Source organism: Juglans regia, chromosome 6 (assembly GCF_001411555.2).
Source record: "Juglans regia cultivar Chandler chromosome 6, Walnut 2.0, whole genome shotgun sequence".
Classification (NCBI taxonomy): Eukaryota; Viridiplantae; Streptophyta; class Magnoliopsida; order Fagales; family Juglandaceae; genus Juglans; species Juglans regia.
Window position 1 is genome coordinate 12,847,018 of NC_049906.1, and position 6,000 is coordinate 12,853,017.

Genomic DNA, 6,000 nt, shown 5'->3' on the forward strand with positions numbered 1-6,000 from the left:
CACGTAGAACTTGTAGATGTACAAGCTGAGTTCCTCCTACATATAGTTTCAATCCAATACAACACACACACATACACAACCAAACGTACATGCAAACAAGCACACACACTCATCCAACAATCCACACGCACACGCTCCCATGCACATGAACACACAACCACACCCACACCCAAAGCCAAAGGAAATTTCTTGGATCTATATATCTAAATAAGAAATATCCAAGAATAAGTTGAGAAGAAGAACAAGAAAGCTTTCGAGGATCCAGAGAAATAATGGAAATGAGAAGAGAAGAATACAAGTAGGAAAAAAGGTAAAGAAGGCATAAGAGAGAAAGATGATGAATTAGACGAAGAAGATAAGAGATGAAGATGAGGAAAAGGTGAAGAAGAGAGAGTATGGAGTTGGAGTAGGAGTATGAGCGGGACTAGAAGTAGGGGTAAGAGTCGAAGGAGGGGGAGGAGCCAAAAGCAATAGGAGAAGAAGTAGAGGAAGGATGAGAAGAAGATGAAGAGGAGAAGGCGAATAAAAGGGAGAAGGGAGTCAGAGTAGGTGTAGGAGTAAGAGTAGGCGTCACTGTCAGAGTCGGAGGAGGAGGAGGAAAAGCTGAAGTTGAAGAAGAAGAGGAAGGAGGAGGAGGAGGAGAAGAAGATGACGATGACGACAATGGAGAATCAGAGTAGATGAGAAAAATGAAGGAAAAATTAGAATTTTTAGATTAATAAAATAAATATTAATATTCCCTAGTAAATGAAAAATTATTGAAGCAAACTACGTTATACCAAAAAATAACATAATTTCAAAAATAACAATGATAAAAAAGTATACCTTATTGAAGCCATCAGAATGTTGGATGCGACTACTCTAGCAAAATTCATGCACCTTCTTAAATGATAGAACAAATGCCAAAAAATATGTTCCTTGTCATTATTTTCTGTAATGGAGAACAAAAAAAAGCAATTGCTTTGTAGAAAAAGCACATCTAGAGATAGAAAATGAGAAAGCACTGGTAAAAAGTAAGACAAAATACCTTTGCATTAGAACTTGTAGATGTCTAAGTTGGGTTCCTCCTACATACAATTTCAATCAAAAACCACACGCACACTCACCCACCCACCCACACATACACGAGCACACACCTTGCACATGCACTCACACCCACACACACACACACACCCAAAACCAAAGCAAAAAAAGAAATGAGAGTAGAGAGTTGGAGTAAGAGTAGGAGTTAGAGGAGGAGTTGGATGAGGATGAGGAGGAGGAGGTGGTGGAAGGATGAGAGAAGAAGATGAAGAGAATGTGTAAAAGAAGGGAGTTAGAATCAAAGTTTGACTAGGAGTAGGAGTAGGAGTTGGAGTTAGAGTAGGAGGAAGAGAAGGAGTAGGAATAGGAGTAGGAGTAGGAGGAGGAGTAGGAGTAGGATAGTTGGAGGAGGAGGAGGTGGTGGTGGAAAGATGAGAAGAAGATGAAGAGAATGCATAGAAGAGTGAGAAGGGAGTTGGAGTAGAGTTGGAGTTGGAGTACGAGGAAGAGGAGGGAGTTGGAGGAGGAAGAAGGAAAGAGGAAGGAGGAAAGAGGAAAGAGGAAAGAGGAAGGAGGAGGAGGTGGTGGAAGGATGAGAATAAGAAGAAAAAGAGAATGCATAGAAAAGTGAGAAGGGAGTTGGAGTAGGCGTAGGAGTCGGAGTCATAGTAGGAGTAAGAGTAGGAGGAGGAGGAGGAGGAGGAAGGATGAGAAGAAGTTGAAAAGCGTAGAGGAGGAGGGAGAAGGGAGTTGGAGTAATCGTAGCAGTCAGAATTGAAGTCGGAGTCAGAGTAGGAGGAGGATGAGGAAGAGAAGAAGCAGAAACAGAAACAAAAGGAGAGGAAGTAAAGGAAGGAGTAGAAGAAGAAGATGACGAAAATGAAGACGACGACGACGGAGAATGGGAGAAGATGAAAAAAATGAAGGAAAAAATTTATAATTTTTAGTTTAATAAAATAATCTTAAATAGTTATACTAAAAATGAACATACTTTTAAAAGTAAACATTGGCAAATAAATTGTACCTTATTGAAGCCATCAAAATGTTGGACGCAACTGCTACAGTAAAATTCATGCACACAGCTTCTTATATGATGCAACAAAAGTAAACAATGTTCCTTGTCATAGATATATTCTATAATGCAAAAAACAAACAAAAAAAGTAATTGTTTGCAAAATTGTGTACATGTATTCAAAAAACACCTATACTGCCTAGTGACCACTAATTGGAGTTCCTCCAAGATATAGTTTCAACCAAGTAAATAATACACATAAAGATAAATAGAGAGAGAAAATGATAAAGCATTGCTAAATAGTAATAGACAATACCTTTGCATGTAGAACTTGTAGATGTCCAAGCGGAGTTCCTCCTACATATAGTTTCAATCGAATACCACACACACATACACAACCACATGCACATGCAAACAAACACACACACACACACACACACACTCACCCTGCATACGCACAACCCACACGCCCACACCCAAAGCCAAATTAAAATTCCTGGATCTATCTATCTAAATAAAAACAAAATCCAAGAATAAGTTGAGAAGAAGAACAAGAAAGCTTCTGAGGATCGAGAGAAAATAAATGAATAGAGAAGAGAAGAATACGAGTAGAAAAGAAGGTAAAGAAGACATAAGAGAGAAAATTGATGAATTAGATGAAGAAGATGAGATCAAGATGAGGAGAAGGCAGAAGAAGAGAGAGTGTGGAGTTGGAGTAGGGAGATGGAGTAGGAGTATGAGGAGGAGTAGAAGTAGAAGTAGAAGTAAGAGCTAGAAGCAATAGGAGAAGAAGTAGAGGAAGGAAGAGAAGAAGATGAAGAGTAGGAGAAGGCGAGTAAGAGGGGGAGAAGGGAGTCAGAGTAAGTGCAAAGTAAGAGTAGGCTTCGCTGTCGAAGGAGGAGGAGGAGAAGCTGAAGATGAAGAAGTAGAGGAAGGAGGAAGAGAAGAAGAAGAAGAAGATGATGAAGACAGTGGTGAATGGGAGAAGATGAGAAAATTAAGGAAAAACTAGAATTTTTAGATTAATAACATAAATATAAATATTCCCTAATAAATGAAAATTATTGAAACAAACTACGTTATGCCAAAAAGGAACATAATTTCAAAAACAACATTGATAAATAAATTATACCTTACTGAAGCCAACAAAATGTTGGAGGCGACTACTCTAGCAAAATTCATGCACCTTCTTATATGATAGAACAAATGCCAAAAAATATGTTCCTTGTTTAGAGCCTGATCACAACTAATTGGAGTTCCTTCAAGATAAAGTTTCAACCGAATAAATAACACACATAAAGATAAATAGTGACAGAAAATGAGAAAGCACTAGTAAAAAGTGAGACAAATACCTTTGCATTAGAACTTGTAGATGTCCAAGTTGAGTTCCTCCTACATACAATTTCAATCGAATACCACACACAAGCACACAAGCCCACGCACATGCGAACAAGCATGCACACTACCCAAAACCAAAGCAAAATGAAGAGAAGGAGAAAGCAAAGAAATGAGAGTAGGGAGTTGGAGCAGGAGTAGGAGTAAGAGTCTGGGGAGGAGGAGGTGGTGGAAGGATGAGATGAAGATGAAGAGAATGCATAAAAGAGTGAGAATGGAGTTAGAATCAGAGTTTGAGTAGGATTAGGAGTGGAAGTTAGAGTAGGAGGAAGAGAAGGAAGAAGAAGAAGAAGAAGAAGAAGAAGAAGAAGAAGAAGAGAATGCGTAGAAAAGTGAGAAGGGAGTCGGAGTAGGAGTAGGAGTAGGAGTAGGAGTAGGAGTAGGAGGAGGAGGAATGAGGAAAGAGGAAGGAGGAAGGAGGAAGGAGGAAGTAGGAGGAGGTGGTGGAAGTACAAGACGAAGAAGAAAAAGAGAATGTGTAGAAGAGTGAGAATGGAGTTGGAGTAGGCTTAGGCGTAGGAGTTGGAGTCAGAGTTAGAGTAGTAGGAGTAGGAGTAGGTGTAGGAGGAGGAGGAGGAGGAGGAGGAGGAGGAGGAAGAGGAGAAAGGATGAGAAGAAGATGAAGAGCATAGAGGAGGAGGGAGAATGGTGTTGGAGTAAGCGTAGTAGTCAGAATCGAAGTCGGAGTAGGAGTAGGAGTAGGGGTAGGAGTAGGAGTAGGAGTAGGAGTAGGAGTAGGAGTAGGAGTAGGAGTAGGAGGAGGAGGAGGAGGAGGAGTTGGAGGAGGAGGAGGAATGAGGAAAGAGGAAGGAGTAAGTAGGAGGAGGTGGTGGAAGGACAAGACGAAGAACAAAAAAGAGAATGTGTAGAAGAGTGAGAATGGAGTTGGAGTAGGCGTAGGAGTCGGAGTCGGAGTCAGAGTCAGAGTAGTAGGAGTAGGAGTAGTAGGAGTAGGAGTAGGAGTAGGAGTAGGAGTAGGAGTAGGAGGAGGAGAAAGGATGTGAAGAAGATGAAGAGCGTAGAGGAGGAGGGAGAATGGTGTTGGAGTAAGTGTAGTAGTCAGAATCAAAGTCAGAGTCAGAGTAAGAGGAGGATGGGGAAGGAGGAAAGAGAAGAAGCATAAACATAAGGAGAAGAAGTAAATGAAGGAGTAGAAGAAGAAGATGATGAAAACGAAGACGACGGAGAATGGGAGAAGAAGAAAAAAATTTATAATTTTTAGTTTAATAAAATAATCTTAAATAGTCCAAATGGAAAATTACTAAAGCAATGAGTACGTTATACTTAAAACGAACATAATTTTAAAAGTAAACCTTGATAAATAAATTGAAGCCATCAAAATGTTAGACGCGACTGTTACAGTAAAATTCATGCACAAAGCTTCTTATATGATGGAACAAAAGTCAAGAAATATATTCCTTGTCATAAATATTGTCTTTAATGCAAAAAACAAACAAGAAAAGTAATTGTTTGCAAAATAGTGTACATGTATTAAAAAAAACACCTATACTGCCTGCTGACCACTAATTGGAGTTCCTCTAAGATATAGTTTCAACTGAGTAAATAATACACATAAAAGATAAATAGAGAGAGAAAATGATGTAGCACTGCTAAATAGTAATAAACAATACCTTTGCATGCTTGTAGAACTTGTAGATGTCCAATCTGAGTTCCTCCTACATATATAGTTTCAAGCGAATACCACACACACATACACAATCACAAGCACACGTAAACAAGCACGCACACTCACCCACCGACCTACATGCACACACACCCCTGCACATGCATGCACAACCACGCCACACCCAAAGCCAAAAATTCCTGGATCTATCTATCTAAATAAAAGAAATCCAAGAATAAGTTGAGAAGAAGAACAAGAAAGTTTCTGAGGATCGAGAGAAAATAACTGAACGGAGAAGAGAAGAATACGAATAGAAAAAAAGGTAAAGAAGACATAAGAGAGAAAGATGATGAATTAGACAAAGAAGATGAGATCAAGATGAGGAGAAGGCAGAAGAAGAGAGAGTATGGAGTTGGAGTAGGGAGATGGGTATGAGGAGGAGTAAAAGTAGGAGTCAGAGTCGAAGGAGGAGGAGGAGGAGGAGCCAGAAGTAGTAGGAGACAAGTAGAGGAAGGACGAGAAGAAGATGAAGAGTCGGAGAAGGCAAATAATAGGGAGAAGGGAGTCGGAGTAGGTGTAGGAGTAAGAGTAGGCTTCACTGTCGAAGGAGGAGGAGGAGAAGTTGAAGTTGAAGTTGAAGAAGTAAAGGAAGGAGGAGGAGGAGAAGTTGAAGTTGAAGTTGAAGAAGTAAAGGAAGGAGGAGGAGGAGAAGAGGAAGAAGAAGATGATGATGACCGTGCAGAATGGGATAAGATGAGAAAAATGAAGGAAAAATTAGAATTTTTAGATTAATAACATAAATATAAATATTCCCTAGTAAATGAATTTTTTTTAAGCAAACTACATTATGCCAAAAAAGAACATAATTTCAAAAACAACGTTGATAAATAAATTATACCTTATTCAATAGAATGTTGGACGTGACTACTCTAGCAAAACTCATGCA